General features: G+C 37.8%; 1 long non-coding RNA gene across 1 annotated transcript in view; it reads left to right on the top strand.

Annotated features, from left to right (window-relative positions):
- The window catches only part of LOC116640704, a 127,118-nt gene extending 123,619 nt beyond the window's left edge, over positions 1-3,499 (top strand). The window contains exons 14-15 of the long non-coding RNA XR_004301045.1: positions 622-693; positions 1,692-3,499. This is a non-coding gene — a long non-coding RNA (uncharacterized LOC116640704). The remainder of the gene's footprint in view (positions 1-621; positions 694-1,691) is intronic.
- Positions 3,500-18,150: the final 14,651 nt, after the last annotated feature.

Raw genomic sequence — 18,150 nt, 5'->3', positions numbered from 1 at the left:
TTCCTGTATCTGCTTGTTGATTGTACGTCTTCCACACTAAACTATAAGCCAGCACATATGTCTTGTTAATTCTTGCATATCCTAGAGTTCGGCACATAATAGACATTCATTTATTCAACACATGTTTCTGGAGCACTTACTAGAAGTTGTGATATACAGTAAAAGACCAAGGTTGCTGTTCTCCTGGTACTGACATGGTGATTCTAATGGGTGAAATGCTAGGAGGTAATAGATGTGATGGGGAGAAAGGAGAGCAGGGTAAGAGGGGATGGGAAATGGAAGGGGAAACAGCAGTATTAAGCAGGGAGGTTGCACTGAGAAGATGAGATTTGAGCAAAAACTTGGAAGAAGTAATGGTTGCAGCCAAGCAGATATCTGGCAACAAAGCATCCCAGGCAGAAAAATAGGGCACTGGTTCTAGGGTTCAAGTTTACCTGGCATGTTCAAAAAACAGCCAGCAGGCCAGAGTTCATGGAGCAGTGTGAATGAGAGGAAGAGGGGTGGGCCAGGCCACATAGGTTATAGGACCTTATAGAGACTTGTGCTTTACTGTCTAGTCAAATGGGGAACCATTGCTGAGTTTTTAGCAAGAGTCACATGATCTGACCTACATTTTCAAAGGCTCACTCTGGCTGCAGTGTGGAGAATAGACTATGAAGTAGCAACGGCAGAAGGAAACAGACCTCTTGGGAGGTAAGTGCCATAATCTTTGGTGGCTCAGACCAAAGCAGTAGGTGTGGCCGTGGTGAAAATTAGTTGAATGCTGGCTACATCAAAGTAGAATCAATAGGATTTTATGATGGATTCAACAAATAGTTTAAATAGATAAGTACTGGCCAATGTTCATTTGTAGGCAAACATTATCAGGTGCCAAAGTCTTAATAAACATTAACGGACAAAGAAGCTTAAAATGAAACAAAACCATATCTGCTATATTAACATTATGTCTATTACATTTCTACTATTTTGACAATGACTAATTATTGGCCTTTAGCCTTAGAATATTGGCACCCAGCTTGCAGATTCTGAGGGCTTTTTAGGGACAGAGTTTGAGAACTACTAAGCTGCACAGAAGTGAGGAATGATGGTGCTGCTATTGAAATTACCTTCCACGGGTGCTGTGAGAGGCATCTAATCTGTTAAAAATGATGTCGTCATCTGGTTGCAACCCGACGTTGGGGAGTGCATCTGGAGTCAGGCAGGTGGAAAGGCTCACAGTGCTGAGTCCTGGATCTGATTCTGCTTACCAGTCGATACCACTTTCTGGTGCTCATTATTTTGATAAAGATATTAGCAAAGCAACAGTAAAAATTAAAGTGCTCCATAATCCTCAGCACCCACCATTAACTTCTGAAATATTATTGCACGTTAGCTTTTACTGTTACTTTACAAAAGCACTTACTGAAAGGCAGGGGAAGCCAAAAAAAAAAAAAAGAAAAAATTCTGCCGCTGGTAGGAAAGGGGAGGATGAGCGCCTCTTTGCAGATTGTGACAATCCCTTCCCCAAAGCAGTTAAGGAGCACAGAGATCTTCTGAGTCTCCCTTTTTCTGAACTTGGCCAGAAACGGGTGGATACCTTCTAGGGTATGTGGGGGACAGAACATGCCCCTCCAAAGATCCAAAAATGGGTGAGATGCACCTCCTGTTTTCCTAACTAATTCCTCCTATGTCTTTCTTCTCTCTGCCTTCAGTGGCCTCCCAGGGATCCAAGCCAGCTCAAAGAAAATTACCCGAGAGAGTTGCACACATTGCACAGGCTCTCTGTTGAGGGGCTGCCCACTACAGGCGTATGTTGCAGAATGTCACTTTGTCCACCTCTTAGCTATCAGGTGGGGGCACTATTTTATGTACTCAGGAGATACAGGAAGCATATTTCCTCAGGAGACAGGGGGAGGATTTTGGCGTTTGGGGTATGTCCCGTTTCCCCAGATCAGCCACCAGCCGCCGCCGCCTCTCATTCCGTGCCTGATTCCCGGTCATGCTGGCAATGTAAGGCCCCAGTTTTTCTCTCAACAAAATGGTATCCCTCTATATAAACTCTTCCTCACAGGGCCTTTCTGCAGACAAATGAAATAATGTCATCTGTTCAATACAAGCCTGCCCCCCCGACATACAACTCAATGAAAGATGCTATGTGTTATGACCAAGCTTTCTCTTCAGCTGAATTCAGAAACTGCGGCTCACAGTGCTTCCTATGTTTATTCACGGGGCTATCACATGGGAAAGTAGAGGCCTGGGCATTTTCATTTCTCCTGTGGTTCCACTCTCCTGGCCAAGAAACACATGAAGAAGGGTCTTCACTGGCCCAGAGCCCCTGATAGGGATGGCATTCATGCCCACCCCTCACGGACGGAGAAAGCCCTGCACAAGAAGGCTCGGCTCTCATAAAGAGTTCTGCCAGATTCAGGAAGACGCGGCTTTTTGTTCGGCACCATAGGACCCTGTGTGACACTCCACGGCCTGAGCTAGGGACTGTCACAGCAGCCTTTCACAATTCAAAGAGGAAAGGAAAATAGCCTGCCTTTGAGCGTCAGGGATGTGGGAGAGGCAGGAATCAAATCATGAATAAATAAATAAAAACACCAACAGCTGTGATATTTAAAACAGACAATCACTATAACAGCACATGACAACCCTGCAGCCTGCAGAATCTGCTAATAAACTGTCTGCTGTGACTGTTATTAAAGATAAACTTATGAGCCATGATTATTCAACCATTAAACCTAAGTGGAAATCAAAGAAAGCACTGTGTCAGATGATATATTTGGTGCTGCGTGGCCTGGGAAAATTACTCATCAAATTTGAATCCTCATGTCTCTGTCCTCTAAGGATTGGTCCCTTGAAATTTTGGCACTATTTATGCAGAAGCTTTCTTCTCTTTTTCCTTTAATTATAATTTTAGTTTGCTAATGTGCGACTTTTTGTTTCCAATAAATTGCTGTGATAAACACATCTCATCTCATTATCCATAGAATAATGGGACAGCCATTCAGTTCAGCAAGGGCACGGATATGAGAAGGCAAGACTGTAAGACCTTCCTCGGAACCACCTACTGACTGGAGCACCTTCAATGCTGAGACTGATGTTTAAAAAGCTACCGAGAAGTCTGGACAGTGGGTAGCTTTGTTGATGTATTAGCTAATTTAGCCTAACAAGAATCCAGCAGAAGTCAGCCAATTCCCACTTCACTTGGATCTCCCATCACGGCCACGGTTAATAGGAAGAGTGGCTTATTATGGCAGAAACAACATTATAGAATAAGATTATTGTATGAGTGTGCCATTTTGAAGACATAAAAGGATGGCCCAGATTGAAAATAATCTTCACTTAATGTCCTATATTATTATTATACACAGGATGCAGCAGAGCATAACGGTGGAATCAGAGCTATTCAATCTGGTAGGATTTTCAGGGGTTGCCTTTCAAATCTCTGTTTGATATTAATATTTCCTAAGACCTTTGAATGTGGAATTTGAAGTAATCCTCAATAATCAGGGTAATAGTAATTTTTTTTTTATAAGAAACACAACATAGCAGGATGCCTGGGTGGCTCAGTCAGCTAAGCGTCTGCCTTCGGCTCAGGTCATGATTCCAGGGTCTTGGGATCGAGTCCCACATCGGGCTCCCTGCTCAGTGGGGAGCCTGCTTCTCCCTCTCCCTCTGCCTGCCGCTCCCCCTGCTTGTGCGCGCTCTCTCTCTCTCTGTGTTAAATAAGAAAAGAAACACAACATAGCTACTAAATTTGCACAACCTAGAGCGGCACAAAGTGTATGATAAGTTAAGGGGATAAAGAGACCAAAAAACTTCACCTTTGTTTATATCCTGCAGTTTCTGTTTTGTTTTTGACCTTTCCACCTCACTCACCTGAGTGTCTCCATTTGATGCTCCCCTTCCTCCGAGAGACTTGCTGTGGGTGGATGTCTCCCTCCTTTGTGCTCTCACATCTGAAATAAATGCACTTGCTGGGCCCTTATCACATACTCAACAGATGTTGAAAGAATAAACTAATAAATGGCCTAAGCCCTTAGACACAGGCCTAATTCTCAAATTATTCCAGGTTAAGGCATCAACCGGGAAAATAAACATCGTGTTTATAGCACCTATGAAATAGAAGTCAAGGGGCAACTACCAGCTGCATCCAAGGACCGTGAGGATGAAATAAGCTCACATAAAGTGTGGACCAGGGATGCAAAATGTTGGTGCTGGAATTATGGGGTGACACTCAATCACACGAGTAGCATTTATCCTGAATTCACAGACACCTTTGGGAAACTGGAAGACTGTAATTCTTCTCATACATGGTTGGACTTTAGAATCACCTGCAAGTTTTTTTTTTTTTCCTCCTTTTCAATTGAAATTCCCAGATCATCTCTCCAGCCAGATAAATAAAAACATCCAAGGGAGGGCATCCATGAATCTCTCTTTACATTTGATAACAATGAGTGAAGAGGTGACTTCGCCTCTACCTAAACTTCACCTACTCTGGGGGCCACCTTGTGAGAGGAATGAGTTCCCTGAAGTAGCCTTCCTGCCATTATTGCAGTAAAACCACGCTTAACCTAAACATCTACCTAGTAACATCGCTGAAGTAACACTCAGAACAATAGAACTCAATCACCTGCTCAACCCCTGAATATCACAAAATAAAACTGGAGCTGAAATATGCCTCTTTAGATTCAATAGGTAAATGCTACAGTATGATCTAGGAAATAACCAAAAGCTCATCTTTTATACATTGGGCATCTTTATAATGAAAGTTTGCTCAGGAGAAATAGAGCCACATACTGCCTCTAAAGAGACCCTCGTGCTCCCAAGGACCCAGCAGCAATCTGAAATGCTGTTTTCATTTTGTGATATGAGAGCAGAATGCGCCTTGTTCTCATGACAGATGGGTTTCTTAAAAGTTGTGTAAACTTGGAATTTTTAAAGTAGTTGAGCTGATGAGCTCACTATTTAAAGAAAACATGAAACGAATTTTGTTTGCATTAAAAATGTATTTTTTAAGTTTTTATTTAAATTCCATTTAGATAACATACCATGTGCATTAAAAAATATTTAGAGTTCCTAAAACTACCTCTGAATGTGTCTCTTTTATCTGGGTTTTTAATACTGTAGAAATGTGTAATAACTAACTTATTATCATGTGGGCTTGGGCATTATGCTGTCCTCTGAGACACAAAACCACATGTAACAAAACTCTGCTGTAGCCTAGAAATTAATTTTTTTAAAGATTTTATTTATTTATTTGACAGAGAGAGACACAGCGAGAGAGGGAGCACAAGCAGGGGGGAGTGGGAGAGGGAGAAGCAGGCTTCCTGCCGAGCAGGGAGCCCGACGCAGGGCGGGATCCCATGATCCTGGACTCATGACCTGAGCCGAAGGCAGAACGACTGAGCCACCCAGGCACCCCTAGCCTAGAAATTATTAGAAAACTAGTCATACTGAAATTTTGGAAAAAAGGACACATCTGCTTTCTGAGAAAACCATGTTTCTAAAAACCTAATTTAATGGTGGTTATTACATGCTAAAGTCAACAGTTTTTAACATGGATACATCATTATTTTAAAAATGGAAAAGAATATGATGTGTTATACTTCATACCAAATTTTCAGAAATGTGTAAGTTCCTTAACATGAGTCATGCCACTGAAACTTGCATTTATGTGAAACTTTTATTTCCCAACTTATATTTGCATGAGCCATTTAATTGTATCCTCCTCATTAGGGAGAAGGATTTCTTAAAAATTATGTATGGGAAATTAAGCAATAAAGCAAATACCCACTATTGTTGTTATCCCCATTTTACAGAGGGAGAAAATAGGCTCAGGGAAATAAAGAGTTGTGTCCAAGGTCGCACAAGGAGTCAATGACAGAAATGGAAATTCAATTCACATTTTCTGGCTCCCAAGTCATTTTCATCAGAGCATGAATACAAAGAAACAGCTTGCAAATGTTAATGAACAATTCCCTTTGGTTCCATATAAAGTAGAGCCAAAAACGTCATTTTGTAGGGACCAGAAATGAATTCTCGGCCCAAAATAGAATTGCCATAAATTTCTATCCAAAATTTAGAATATATTTAGACCAAAGCCAGCAATAATGGTATTTTCGCCTATAATGGTTTAAAAAAAAGAAAAGAAAAAAAGTTTCCGAACAAAGCTATCCTTTGCTTTGAGCAAGGTTTATGAGTCAGTTGGTCTTTGGGAGAAAGGAAATGAAAAATTCATCACCTGGGATGACTGACTGTTCATAGGAAAGGCCTTACAATCAAGAAGCAATTATAGTCTATATGTGGTAAGCCCTCATCTTAAAGCTATAAGTAAACAAGATAAGTGTCAGATTCTTCTCACTGAATAACTTGGGAAAGTGGAATGGGAGGAAGGCAGAAAAGGATTAAGACCTGCACCAGAGGAGGGCACTTTGCCAGAGGTATTTGGTACATGGTTTTGTAGAAAATGCTTATTCTCTCCCTCTTTATGTTTCTTTTCATATAGATGACTATGTGTTAGCATTACAGTCCTGGTCTCCTTATAACCCTTCATTCACTCCACTCTCCTTTAGTGAGTTTGGAAAGAGAAACTGGGCAGGCATAGCTAGTCTTCCTCTTCTCTTTTCTTTTGACAAAAGATCTGTCCACAAAGATCATGGGCTCCTAACTGTACTCTACCATGAATAGACCTCTCTACTGAGAGGCCCTGTCCCCTTATTAGAGATGTCTCAGGTGAATTCTCTGAGAAGCAGACTCTGAAACAGAAATTAGCCTCAGGATTTGAGTAGGGACCCCCTTTCATAATTTGGAGACAAGACCAAATTTTTATGTCAATTTCTAAGGCCACCAAACTTACAAATAAGAAATTAATCCATCTATATTTCCTATAATTGATCACTTGGAAAATAATATATTTTTTTAATTTTTTAAAAGACTATTTATCTGAGAGAGAGAGAGAGCAGGAGGGGGGGCAGAGGGAGAGGGAGAAGCAGACTCCCTGCTGAGCAGGGAGCCTGACATGCGGCTCCATCCCAAGACCCTGGGATCATGACCTGAGCCAAAGGCAGATGCTTAACTGACTGAGCCACCCAGGCTCCCTGGAAAACAGTATATTTAATCTAAAACTTGATGAAAGAATTTAGTAAAGGATAAGTATGTGTTCAAACATGTCTGGTAACCATTAAACACATTTGTGTCTGTGGTCCCAAGATAATTCAATGGAAAAAGAATAATCTATTAAAAAAATGGTGCTGGGAAAACTAGATATCAACATGCAAAAGAATGAAGTTGGATCCCAACCTTACACCAATATACAAAACTTATATGAAAAGGATCATAGGTCTAAATATAAGAGCTAAAACTATAAAACTCTCAGAAGAAAATATGAGAATAAATCTTTTTTACCTTAGGTTAGGCAGTGGTTTCTTAGATGTGACACCAAAAGCACAAGTGACAAGAAAAAAATAGATAAATCAGACATCATCAAAATGTAAAACTTTTGTGCTTCAAAGGACATCATAGAGAAAGTGAGAATATAACCCACAGAACTGGGGCAACTATCTGCAAATGACATATCTGATAAGGAACTTACATCCAGAATATATAAAGAAATCAAGAAATCATCCAACTCAAAAATAAAAAGACAACCCAATTTTTAAAAATGAACAAGTGATTTGGAAAGATTTATTGAAAGAATATATAAAATGGCAAAAATAACCACATGAAAAGATACTCAAAATCATTAGTCATTAGAGAAATGCAAATGAAAACTATACAAGATAGCACTTTACATATACTAGGAAGACTAAAATAAAAACCACCAACAATAGCAATTGTTGGTAAAGATATGAAGAAAATTAAACCCTCATATATTGTACATTGTTGGTGGGATTATATAATAGTGCAGCCACTTTGGAAAACAGTGGAAAGTTCCTCAAAATATTAAAGACAGAGTTACCATGACACAGCACTTCCATTCTAGATATATACCCATGAGAAATGAAACACATCCAAACAAAAATGTGTCCGTGAGTATTTTGAACAGTATCATTCATAATAGGGAAAAAATGAAAACAACCCAACTATCCATTAACTGATGAATAAATAAGCAAATTGTGATATGTCCAGTCAATGAAATATTATTCAACCATAAAAAGGAATGAAGTGCTGATACTTCTACAACACGGATGAACATTGAAGTGGATGAAGGCAGACACAAAAGGCCACTGTGATTGTTAACTGTATGTGTCAACTTGAGTCGCCTAAAGGATGCCCAGATAGCTGGTAAAATATTATTTCTGGGTGTGTCTGAGAGGGCGTTCTGGAAGAGATTAGCATTTGATTCAGTAGACTGAGTGAAGAGATCCCCCCTCACCAATGTGGGTAGGCATCATCCTCACCACCAGGGACTCAAATGGAACAAGAACATGAAGAAAGGGAGATTCTGTTTTACTGAGAGGGGACATCCATCTTCTGGTCTTGGACATAGGTGCTCCTGGTTCTTGGGCCTTTGGACTTGGACTGACTTTTACCACTGGCTTTCCTGGTTCCCCAGTTTGTAGCTATAGCAGATTGTGGCACTTCTCAGCCTCCATAACCACATGAGTCAATTCCTATCATATATTTCTTCTTATATATATATAACTGTATATATACATCCTGTTCTGTTTCTCTGGAAAACCCAGATCAACACAGCCACGTATTGTATAATTCTGTTTACATGTAATGTCCACAATAGGCAAAGCTATAGAGACAGAATGTACATTAGTGGTTTCTTGAGACTGGGAGGTAGGAAGAATGGAGAACTGATAGCTACTGGGTATGCAGTTTCTTTTTAGGATGATAAAAATGTTCTAAAATTAGATGTTGGTAATGGTAGCACAACAACTCTGTAAATGTACCAAGACCCACTGAATTGTACAATTTAAAAGAGTAAATCTTATGTGAATTATATTTCAATAAATCTGTCATAAAAATGTTTGCATTCTTAAGCAGTTATAGTGTCCCTGGAGCACCTGATGAAGAGGACATAAATCATCAAGGAAAAAATAATTTGCCCATATGGATTTAAGAAGACTAACAATTCAAGAAAACCTGGTCAGACAGATCTCCAAGGATTTTGCTGAAGACTCTGAGATCTAGGTCATTTGTACTCAAAAGTGACTTTGAGATAGCCTCTGGTTTAGGCCAGATTGCATGGCAAAACAAGCATGTTTTACATGAAAGGTGTACACAAGTCTTAGTCTGGCATTCAGAGCCTCGCAATGTTACATCCATCTAACACAAGCTTATCTACCAGTTTCCCTATTCAGTATCTATTTAAAACTACTCAGCATTTCCCCCAAGTCCATCTCATTCTCTATCACCTGCTTGTGCTCTTACGACCCCTAAAATGCCCTACCATCTTATCTCCTTACAGGTTGATTATATCTTTCAAAATCCTTCTTAAATGTCATCTTCTCTACGGAGCCATTGCTAATTTTCTCCAATTAAATGTACTTTCCTGTTGCTTTGTGTCCTGGTTTACTCTGCTTTGTATTAGTTATCTATAAATTTATATTATTTTCTCTCCTCCAAGGGCCTTTGCAGTGGCTGTCCACCGAGTGAATTTGCAAGAGCAGGGGCTATATATCACTCCACTCTATGGCATCTGGAGCATTCATTGCTAGTGGCAGAGATACAAATATTTGTTGATTGAAAGAGGCTATCTGTCTATTTCACAGTTTTTCAATTTTATTTGTGTGTGTGTAGAGATAAAACATTACATTTGATTGTTTGACATTTAAATAATCACAACTTTAACCTATTGAAACTGTCCCTTTATACTGAATATTCTAACACAAAAACCTTGTATATATTTATATATTTATATTGTGATTTTTTCTTAAAATTTAAAAAAAAGATAAAATTTGTTTCCTAGTAGAGTAACATCCAATTTATTCAGCATCATAATGAAAGAGAATTTTCCAGGTGATAAAAGCTTACCTCTTCAAGTTCCAGAATTGTAAATACTTTTTATGTATTTAGGAATGAATATTTTACTAAATTATACTGCGTATATTAGGATATGGCAAGAGAACTACTTAGTTGGAATGTTTTTACCTTAAACTGCACTTTTATTGAGGAGTCATCCTCAAAATCATGATGTTATATCAAACATAGAACCTCTATTATCACTTACCCCCTAAGTTGACAAACAATAAAGTAGCTTTGAATTGAAGACTGAGGCAGGTCCAGTGAGCTGGATGCCCATGACCTATGTGTCCCTATATCCCAACTGCCATATATTTCTTCTCCATAGAATGTCATGTCTCAGAATAGGGGCTGTGCCTTCCATTTCTCTGTGTCAATTTTACTATGTTTCCATGTGTGCAGAACACCGGTTATCGCTGACTTTCATTTTGTAGAAAAAGAAATAGATTACCTATTAAAAGGAAAATCCTGCTTTTCAAAGGGTTGAATAAGAGAGTAGTTTTTTAAAACTTTAAATAAAAATCCAGCTGCTTAAACTAAAGTCATTGAAAAGAAGCTTAATTGAGGAATATTTTTTGGCTCTAAGCCCACTATCTTTTCATTTGATTGTAAATTGGACACAATTTTATTCACTTCAAGCTCCTGTCTTTCAGTATTTTATTCCACTGAGACCAGTAAATAAGTGTTAATGGCCATGTTGAGCTCAGTTAGACTACTTTCTCTGCTTAAATTACCCATTTTGGTTGTATTATTGCCAGCCGGCCTTTTGCTTGTTGATGTTTTTATTGAATGATTGTGCAAGAAATGTTGATATCTTCATATATTGTTTTGACCCTTCACTAATCCTCTTTATCTGTCATTTCTTTCATCTGAAATATCTTCTTCTTCTCCCACACTTTTATTATCCATCCATCAAAGCAGGCCCTTTTTTTCTCCTGTAAAATGATACAGTCTTGTGTCCTTCAGGAATCTTTCCAGAGGATGTGTCTTCTTATATTTTAAGAGTCACATAAACCAAGAGGACACTGAGTTTCCATCATGGCAGAGTTTTATCTTCTTTCTTTTCCACAATGTTGTGTTGTTTTTTGGAGGGAGAGGATAAAATTGGTGACGTATGGAAATATTTGCAAGCAATGAAGGACTGCTTGTTGAGAAAACTGCCTTTTCTAAGACCTTCTGGATATTTGTGCTTTGTTAATACAAAGGCATTTGCTAAGTAAAGCAGCTGTCAAACAATGTCAACAATTGAGACCTGATTCTCCTGCCTACATTTTTTCCTTAAAATTCCAATAGCATTTCTACCTAAACTTATGACCTTGGAGTCATACTCAAAATCCACCTCCTTCATTGCTCTTACCTAATCTTTATTCATATGAAATATTTGCATACTAATATATTTGAGCATGTGCTATGAGGCTAACAACATGGAGATATAGTGACAAACATGTTGAAGCATATTCAGTAGGCTGAATAAAAAGAAAACACAGCACAAAAGTGGGTTAGGGTAAAGAGAGAAAAATTCTAGACCTGTTGAGCTTGAGGTTTCTTTGGGTATTCAGATGGAGATAGCCAAAATGCAGATGGATATACAAGTTTTGGTTCAGAATGAATAGATGTTGGTAGACATATAATAGCTAACATTTACTGAGTATACACTTTACCACTATATGATATTTTTATTACTTCTAGATAAGAATTATAAACATATAAGGGCACCTGGCTGGCTCAGTCTGTTAAACATCTGCCTTCGGCTCAGGTCATGATCCCGGGGTCCTGGGATCAAGCCCCTGTTGGGCTCCCTGCTCAGTGGGGAGTCTGCTTCTCCCTCTGCCCCTCCCCCCACTTGTGCATGTGCTCTCTCTCTCTCTTTCTCAAATAAATAAATAAAATCTTTTTTGAAATTTATTTATTTGACACACACAGAGAGAGAGAGAGAACAAGCAGGGGGAGCGGCAAGCAAAGGGAGAGGGAGAAGCAGGCTCCTGCTGAGCAAGGAGCCCGATGTGGGGATCGATCCCAAGACCCTGCGATCATGACCTGAGCCAAAGGCAGCTGCTTAACGACTGAGCCACCCAGGCACCCCAATAAATAAAATCTTTAAAAAAAAGAATCATAAACGTATAGATGGTAATTGGCATCCTTGCAGAGGATATGATCACTGAAATAATCAAAGTACCTCAGATAGAAATCCTAGGAATCTCCAATCTACTGATTCTTCCCTGTAATCTTTAGGATTCAATTTCTATTCTGGCAGTTCCAAGGCATCCATGTCTGTACCAACCATTTTAGTAGCTCCTCCTTATCCAACCCACCTTACAAACAAATCCAGGAACTGTATCTCTGAGCCTGCCTTTTGAGAACCTGAATGGATTTGAAGCTGCACTTTGACCGTATAAAAATTCCTGGTCATAAGCCTTAAGACTGTACTGATTATTAGAACATTCTTCTCCCTGCTACTTTGCATTATAAACTCCTCTCTAGCCACAAAACACAATTAATATGACCTAGCTCATACATCTGTTTCTAAATTACCTCATTTCTTTCTCTGAGATGCTTCCCCATCTTATCTCCCTATGCACCAAAATACCTCTCACCTCTACTGCAAAACATACTCATCTACTTCAGATAGCCTTTTATATAATCTCCTGCTTAACCCAATTACATCTTACTCCCATTATAAATCAGCATGATTGCTCAATATGCATAAGCAATTCTGTGCAGATGTTGCTAGAAACAAATGTTTATCTGTTTCTCTAATTTTGTTTATAAAAGATCAGAGAATGGGGTACTCTAGTTCATCACAGCTTCCAGTTACTGGAGATATGTAATCTATATGGTGCATGAATGGCCAAATTGTCTAGTAGTAAATTTCAGTAATAGCCTCAGACCTAAACTATACTGAAAATACTTTAATCTTTCTTTAATGATTCTGAAAGCACTTTGGGGTTTTGCAGAGTCTCAAGGTTATCATTATTATTATCCTATATATGCAGGGAAGTAATAAAGAGTTCCAGTTCAGAGGTTATCAGATTGATCAGTTTTTACTGCATTTCTTTAGGTTTGCCTCACCTCCCCATTTTATTGCATGATCTTTAAGAGCCAGAATCAAATCTTCTATTTGTTTTGCATTTCACATAGGACTTTATAAAAATGGGTGCAAAATTCAAATTTTTATTGTCTGTATTAGAGATTAGAGTGCACAGGGAGACTCTTATTTTAATGATTTTCTGTCTTTTCCTTTTACTATATATGTCAGGACTTAACGTATTTTTCCATGCCAAAACTAGAAGACAATAAAGCAGCGGCCATTCTGCCCTCTGCTACTAACTGACGAGTGACTCATGGTCTTTTGACTATACCTCTATCACAAAGCATATGTGTATACATACATAATACATACTGTAGGAGTCAGCACTTTTCACCAGTACCAGTTTTCTTCTATTTACCTGCCATAGAATTAAGCCATACACCTTACTTGGGCAGTGAAATATGAGTGGGAGTGATAGGTATCATTTCCTGGTAGAATATTTAATTCTGATGCTCTACTCTCTAGCTCTCTCTTCCTCTGTCATGATGATCCTCAAATCACCTGCTAATGTGGGATTGTCAGAAGACTGAAGTAGCTAGAACAATAAACCAACATATGGAGACACTCAGACCCACAGCAGGCAATGCATGAAAAAGAAATAAAAGTGTGTTGTGCAAAGTCACTTAGATTTTGGAGTAGTGGTTTTACCACTGCCTAACCTGATCTAGTACTTATAAACGTTTATTATGTATTCATTTCCATAAACAATGCATTGCCTGAGGGGAGGGACCATGTCTGAATCATTTATTTGCCCTCAGTACTCTGCCAAGATAGTTTTTAGTAAGTTGTCATAGTATTTGTAGAATGAATAAATGAAAAGTAAATAATCTTTTTTTCGTAAGAAATATGATAACATCCTCCACCTGACCACTTTTTTACTCCTATCTTTTAGAATTAGAGTTTAGCCTGAGGAATATGAAGTTCTGTTGTCTGTCTATCTGAAGTTTCTCTGAGCTGTCAAGTGATCATAAATTGCCTCTAGATAACTGTCCTCTCCAAATCTAAAATGTCTCCTCAGTCCCATCTTGACTCACTTTGTACCTCTTTCTTCTTTTTTTCTGAAGCTGGTTTTCTCCTTTTTAAAGATGTTGTTTGCACAATCGTTTAGGTTATTTCCTCCCAAGACTAGCTTCACAGAAGACCATTTTCTCAGCTCCTTCTGCCATCTTGACCCATTCAACAAGCCTGGTGGAACATTTCGCAGGAAAGGCCTCACACTAACTCTATATAGAAATAGTCTGGGAGTGCTGGATGTAATTAATGTGGCAAAGCTACATATATCCCTGAAGTTTCTAAAGCTCGCATGTCTCCTATTTTATAATTATTTTCCTACTAAGTGATTCAAGGAAGACTTCCCAGGATTCTTCTGGAATCTGACATAAGCAATTTTTTTTTTTAATATATAAGCAACTTATAGTGTAATCCAGGGTAGATTTGAGATGATTCCTACCCATCTCCTACCTAGCTAAGAGCACATGGTATTAGGAAGGAACCAGGCAAAGATCAACACATTGGGTCAACATCAATTGATCCAGGTTATAAGACCAATGCATCATTCTTTTTCAGCTCAACAAGCCAGAAGTTCTTGAAAATTAGGCAATATTTAAGCATACTAAGTAGACACAGGTGATATCATGTATTGGAAATAATAGGACTTGGAAGTATGACAAAACTGGATTCAAATTTCAAATCTAACATTTCCTAGCTGTGTGAGACAGTGGAAAAACTGCTTATATGAAACAGGGAGAATTTTCCTTTTTGAATTTGTTTGCTTTACACCCACAAGCACACAACGTGCACATGCAACACATGCACAAAACACGTGATTTCAGTTGAATATGTACATGATATATCTTTTTATTTATTTTAGTATTTCCATTTTCTCTCAGTATGGTTTTGTAGTTCTTATTGTACAGATTTAATACATAGTTTGTTAAATGTATTCCCAAATATTTTATATTTTTGATGCTATTACAAATGTTTTTTAAAATTTCAACTGTTGGACTAAATATTTCAACCAAAAGGCAGGTATTATCAGACTAGCTCAAAAAGGAAAACCAATTATATTCTGTCTATAAAAAATGCAATTTAAATACAAAGACACAAGTCGAAAATAAAGGAAGAAAACAAGTGTGTACAGTCAAGATAAGAATGTCAAGGTGGTTACATTAATATTAGACAAAATAAGGAAAGGAGAACCTTTTCAATAAATGATGTTGGAACAACTAGATGTCATTATAGGAAAAAAGAACATCAATCCTTACCTCACAACATAAACAAAAACTATTTAAAAATAGAACTAAATGTAAAACTACAACTCTAACACTTATGCAGGAAATTATAGGGGAATATCTATGATATCAAAGTAGAGTATTTAGATAACACTCAAAAATCATGAACCATAAATTTGATAAATTCAACTTCACAGAAATTAAAAACTTCTGTTCTTTGAATATGATGGTTAAGAAATTGAAAGACAAACCAAAGAATGGAGATTGTATATATAATATGGAATTATATATATAATAGTTATATATATAATATATATCATACATATAATATATATATTATTATATAATATTTTCATCCCAAACCCACAACTTTGAGTCTGCTAGTCCAGAGGGCTTAGTTCCCAAAGGAAGAATGCTTCCATCAGAGAACACAGCCATGGCTCCATTAAAACTGGAAGGTGATACTGTCACCAGCCACTTTGAGCTCCCAATGCCGGTAGGCCAACAGACAAAGAAGAGAATTACCTTGCCAGCTGGAATGCTTGATCTTGACTTTCAAGGGGCAAATTGGCCTGCTATTCTACAATGAGAATATGAAGGAGTATGTTTGGCTTACAGGTGATACCCTGAGGAACATATTAATAATTCCATGTCCTGTGATAAAAGTTAATGTAAAACTATAAGCCAATAAAAGTTGGACGGCTACTGGCTCGTAACATTCTGGAATTAAGTCTTGGGTCACCCCACCAGGAAAGGAACCACTATCCGCTAAAGTGCTTACCGAGAACAAAAGGAATACAGAATGGATAGTGGAAGAAGATAGTTTTAAATACCAGCAATGGCCACGTGACCAGTAATAGAAACAGAAACTATAATAGTTACTAATGTCCTCTTTGTTTTAATATGAAGAGAGGTGTGGGATAGTCACCATTTTTCTTACCTTTTCCCATTTCCTTAAGATAGTGGGGAGCAGTTAAGCCTGTATCTCAGTAACTAAATGCAAGTCTGCTCAGCTACAGTAGGAATGAACTTCCCCCGAACATAGATAGAGAGACCTGTATCTTATTTTGGAAGATGGCTCGTGAGGAAGTTAAATATGAATAAAAGGTGTATATGGCTGCCAAACTGACAGAGTGGACTGTGATGGCTTTGTGCTGTATCAGTGTGCCTCCATGGGTATGAAATGTCCCAGACTTTTCTTCCCTGTAGGTAATTCTGGAATAGGATTGGCTACTTACCTTGTGTAAAAATCTATATGGGATTTAGCAAGCCAAAGTAAAGAAGCAATAATTTCTACGTCCTGAAGGCTAGTGCAGAACTCTAAGCACCGTGGGTGCTCTTGTACACATTCCCTTTGTAAGACTCACTTTGTTGACCTGGGCAGCACCCAAACCCACAACTCCTCAATCTCTGCCCAGATCATTTTCCTTAGCTTCTCCGAGTCCTGGTCCTGACACATGTGTAACACTGTGTCAGGATACACCAGCATCACTGAGGCTGGAAGTGAAGAAAAACATGTGTTCTAGTTTGTCCTCATAGGTTCCTGCTTCTCTTTCTCCCTCCACTTCACATCCAGCTTTCCTTCCTAACTGCCACCCAGCTGACCCAAAGCTACTATCTACCATCAGCATGCGTCTTGTTCTCTAGGAAACTGCTATTAATAATGTAAAAGTTTAATTAATTTAATTACATAGTAAAAGCACCTTTTTATATCCAGGAAGAGATTTCACAGTTATCTGGTGTCGTTTATCATTTGAAAAGTTGGCATGCATTTCACGTGTTGTGATATAACCTGTATATAGAACAGTTTTTGTTGTTGTTGTTGTTGTTGTTTTTTAGGAAGGGTTAGGGAAAGAGACAAGGAGTGTGTGGATCAGTAATTGATATCTTGCTCTAAAGATGGGAGACAAGACAAGTGTCACTACAAAAGAGTGGCTACCAGGCCAGGACTATGGTGAAACACATAGAAATCAAATCAAATAGAAATATATATAAGTGCTATATAAATTGGTATTGCATTCACCATGTTGATATAGCTAATGGCATTTACCAATACATGACCCAATAATTATTTGAGAAGATGCACTCAAAAAATGTAATTCAGACCAAAGTCCAAGGGAAAAAATGTTTCTCCTCAAAAACTGATATAACTTTTTTTCCTTATTAAGAATAAAATTATATAATCAATCATATCTCCATTTCTTTTGTTCTGGCCACTTGGAAGCTCTAAGGCACTTGTTAAAAATTAATTTTAGAAAGTATTTTTCTCCCTGTTCTATATTTTCCTGGTCTTTCTTGGGGCAGTGAATTATATTTTTCCAAATTACGATTTACAACAGTCTTTTAAGCTGCTAGAAATATTTATTTTAAAAAGCTGAAAAAGAAATCAATGCATGAATAAATGAATGAATGAAAAGCAAACAAATTTAGTAGACATTTCCCAGATGAATATTTCAATATAAATGATAAGATTTATACTGTTATTAATATTAAGTACATATCTGCTTACTTCATTTATTATTAGTTGAGTCTGTCATTTAAGACCATTTTATCTCATCTAAAATTATATTTGATGGTATATATATTTAGCACTCAATCTTTTTCTATGTCAACAGTCTATATTTCTTTCCTGTAGGAACATAATAGAATTATTTCAACTAATATATTATCTTCATGAAGGTCAATTCTAGGCACGTATGGAAGGAACAACTTATGGTAGAGATACACCCCTTGTATACATACATATACATACATGTACCTTTTCCTAATTTGCAGCAAATTTAACATATTAATTTTTAGACACTACTCAGCTTTGGCTTATTACATGATATGGTTTAAGACAATATCTGAAATTGAAGAAAATAGTAATAC

The sequence above is a fragment of the Phoca vitulina genome, unplaced genomic scaffold (assembly GCF_004348235.1).
Source record: "Phoca vitulina isolate PV1807 unplaced genomic scaffold, GSC_HSeal_1.0 scaffold20, whole genome shotgun sequence".
NCBI lineage: Eukaryota > Metazoa > Chordata > Mammalia > Carnivora > Phocidae > Phoca > Phoca vitulina.
The sequence above is the reverse complement of the archived record's forward strand: the minus strand, read 5'-3'. Positions and strand labels throughout refer to the sequence as shown.